Source organism: Melanaphis sacchari, unplaced genomic scaffold, assembly GCF_002803265.2.
Source record: "Melanaphis sacchari strain LSU unplaced genomic scaffold, SCAv2.0 Contig29_pilon_pilon, whole genome shotgun sequence".
Classification (NCBI taxonomy): domain Eukaryota; kingdom Metazoa; phylum Arthropoda; class Insecta; order Hemiptera; family Aphididae; genus Melanaphis; species Melanaphis sacchari.
The window spans coordinates 200,857-205,038 of NW_020271172.1; positions in this window are offsets into that span (position 1 = coordinate 200,857).

Below are 4,182 nucleotides of genomic sequence, written 5' to 3' on the forward strand. Positions count from 1 at the left end.
TATATTTTATTATTATTATTATTAAAAATCGACGGCAGCATGTACCATTGAGTGTAAAATTAACAATGACAAGCTATAAAAAAAAAAGTGAACCCGTTGAATAAATCGCGTGTTTCTTGTAGGTTTATTATAGTCTGAATTAAAGATTGACGGTGATAATGAATTTGATGATGTTGGAAGTTGCCTGAGGATAATTTTCTAAAATTTTGGATATTTATTCGGAAAAGTTTAGGCTTCTTCTAGTGTCGAGATATTATATACTTCATTCGGCGAGTATACAATTCACCGTGACTTAGACTTCGCAAGCTCTACACATTAGAGATTTTTCTTCAGCTATTAAAAAACTATGTATTATTTGAGTATGATAGATTCTGACTCTTGTTATATTGTCTTAAAATTTTCTTAGTAGTTTACAAGAATGTCCAATTTTTGGTGCTGTGTTTTATTGTAATTCATTTAGCAGAGAATAATATCGATTTCTGATGCTATCTCTTTGACATTTTTTTATTATTCTCATATAACTTAAACCAATAAACTATTGCATATAATTGTATGTATTTTTAAAAGTAAATAAATATATACAATACCTAGAATAACAAATTATAAATATTTTCGTTAAAAAACTACTTAAATTGAAATCTATTAAAAATAATTTTTTATCATAAATTATTTCAATATTCAGGTAATACTAATTTTTATTTTATTTATAAATAAAAATATATCAAAGGTCTAAGTAAACTCCTAAAAAATTGTTATTCATTAAACTGTGAACTATCCGTAAAAAATATTTTGAGAAAATTCACCATTTTTTTCCATTGTAGTATACACATTTTATATTTATATTTTAATTTTATGTTATTGAAGTATAATAAATTAATTCTAAAACTAAGTATATTTTATTAACTTACAATTATGTAAGGTGTTAGCTGTACAATCTAGAAGATTTTCTCCTCGAAAACAACATAATATAATAATATAATATCGTGAATAATTGTATTGTGTATAATTAATAGTTAGTTTTTTTAAATTTTAGCTATGAATGTATTGATTTTACGGTGTTATATTATATTATTCTATTTTATGTCTGTCAGTCACTTTTTGGAGCAATAAAAATGCTTTTATCTTAAACTTTGAAGATGGTTGTTTGTAGAAAATTGGATTTAATTAGTATTTTATAAGATCAAAGTAAAAATTTCTTAATACTTTTCTTGCTAATAAAAATAATAATAAAATATTTTTACAATAAACCAACTTTTATTAAAATTAATTTCTATGTTTTGTTATAAATTATAATTAAAAAATGAATAACAGTAATTACTTAAAATTTTCACAAAATTTTTACCTTCTTATATTTTTATAATTTTTTGTGTTTAGTAAAATTTATTGTCAAAAATATTTTGACTCTTATTTTAAGCTATTTAAAAACAATTGAAATTTTCGATTGGTTTTGTATGTCAATAAATTTTTTTTTGATCAGTTAAAAGCTTAAAAAAATTATAAAAGGTTACTCATACACTAATCAAAAAATATTACTGTTATAGATACGAGAGCCCGATTTTTTACGAGTTATTGAAATCCAAAATTTGACAAAATTCGATAAAATTATGAACATTTGCAAATTATTTTGTACTTAAAATTTATAAAATATTCAAATTTTTATAACTTTGACTTGAAAATGTTATAAATGGTTCTTAAATAAATTATAGTAAATCCAAAATATTTAATAAATATATAAGATAGCTAATTTTTTTAGAGTTATTTAAAATTATGAAATTTAAAATTGAATAAAATTAGATATTTAAACGGAGATAAACTATTTTAATTATCTAATTGTAATTAAAAATTATTATCCGTGGAAATTTAAAACTATTACGTCAATTATGCATTGTAATATACGCAATGAAATTTTCTAACTATGTAGATTATAATTATGAACTTAATATAGTTGCACTGTTTTATGGTAAGATTGCATTGAGCTATTTTTTTTAAAAAAAAAAAACCTTATGCCATTGTGTTTCCCTTTTTACCTACAATGCTACACTGAATTAAAAATGCATTTAAAAATTTTTCTAGTATTGAATTTTCAATGTCAAGAGAATTTAAATGTATCCATGATTTATGCAAAAATTAATTAAAAAGAATTTCACCAGTTTTCAAGTTAAAGATTGTATAGTAGATAAGTAATTTGTTTGTATGAAGACTGATTTAAAAACCCACAGATTGGTCTCAAAGTCACGCAGAAATTAAAATTTTTGTAAAGATTGTATTATAGTTATTTAAAATAATAAAGTTTATAATTTTGGATAGTTTTTAATAAATAAAGCCTTATTTTAAATGTATTTAATTTACTTAAAATTATAATAAAAATATTATTTTTTTGAAATTATTTTATAATCTTAATTTAAAAAATGTTTTCCAGATTAAAAAAAAAAAACTTATTATTTTAAAATAAGCGACTAACTAACAAATATAGATATAACAAAAATTCAAAGTCATATATGTTGTCTTTGATCAGTAACTTAAACAGAATACTGTATAGGTATGAACTAGAAATATTGCATTATTATAAATTAATAATAAAAATAGTTTTCAAGGAATCGATGCAGTTGTTTTATTTACTTCAAAACTAATTATTGAAAAAAAAAAGATGTGAGCTAATTATGCATTTTTGTTTAACGGGAAGTTTATTAGTTGAAATTAATGATCCAAGTTTAGCGTCTCGACTCTCGAGTATGAGTTATGACTGTCAATCTGTAGAAAAACATAATTTGTTAACATCTTTTCGACATTTCTGCTGTTATAAATCTTTAACCATATTATATTATGTTTTTTATAGTATATATTCGTGTAATTTTATTAAACGTCACCCTATTAGTGAAAATACTAAATAGTATAAATACAATGTAATATATTATATGTCGTAAGTGTATACATCATAATATAGGTAGATATGTGGGTACTAACCAGTCTACGATATATTGTTTAAGTAGGCCACAGTCGTTACTGACTCGTTCCTGTGGTCATTCATCCACTGGTCGTCGACGGTATTGTCTGTAACAGTAATAATATTATTAAATAATATTAATAATAAAAAAAACCCGTCTTTATAATTCGTATGTAACTAAACATCGTGTATAATGACTATAATGCGTGAATGTGCACTGTATCTGTGCAATTTATTATGCAACCAATTACCTAGATACTTTTATAATTTTATTACTATTTTTGAGTAGTGTAATAGTAATATTATAGTATAGCGTATGCATTACACATTCGCGATGATGAACGGTCAACGCGTTCACGTAATATCGTGTAAATGACAATATTGCACATCAGCTAGCGCGTCACTATTACTCCCGAGTGTACGATTACTGATTAAACATTATAAACGTAAATACCTACCATAAATATAATATTTACAACAATATTTCTGTAAGCATATTTGAAACATCGAAATTAATTTTCTTATACACTAATAGTGTGCATAAAATAAAACACGATTCATTATAATTTATAACCAATTCATATCGTTCAACGGTAAGTCGGTACTGACTCAAAAGTTAATAGCAATAAAATATAATAATTGTGATTTCTATGTATAATATTAATAAACATATTATAAAAAATGCAAGAGATAAAGATACTTTCCCAGTCAATGATTTGTGAATATGTGGTTAAGGAATTGAAAAAAATAATAAACTTCCTACATGACTTCAAACAACTACTTACATAATATAAACGACTTAATTAATTTTTGTAAATCGCAGGTCATTCAATATTTCAGTTAAAATATCCAGTTTTTTCCTAAATAAATTTGGTTTTTTGTTTTCAAAACATCATAGAAGACTGTATTACTTACTACAATATTATGAAACGATTTTTTATAATAAAATTAACAACCGGTTCACTTAAATATTACATAACATGTTCACACGAATACATATTAAATATGTTTGATGAGTAAATAAAATTCAAATTGTATAATCATCGTGTAAAAGATTTATATATGCATTAAATATTATCATAGAAATAATAAACTATTGTTGTTGATTAAACCAGCGTATTATTACTATTATTACATAAATTCGTATATTTTAATACTGTTAAATAACAAATTTTTCCGGTAGGTAAAATCGTGCTCTTATGAATGTGCAATGAAATTATAAAGTATTTGAGCGTTAT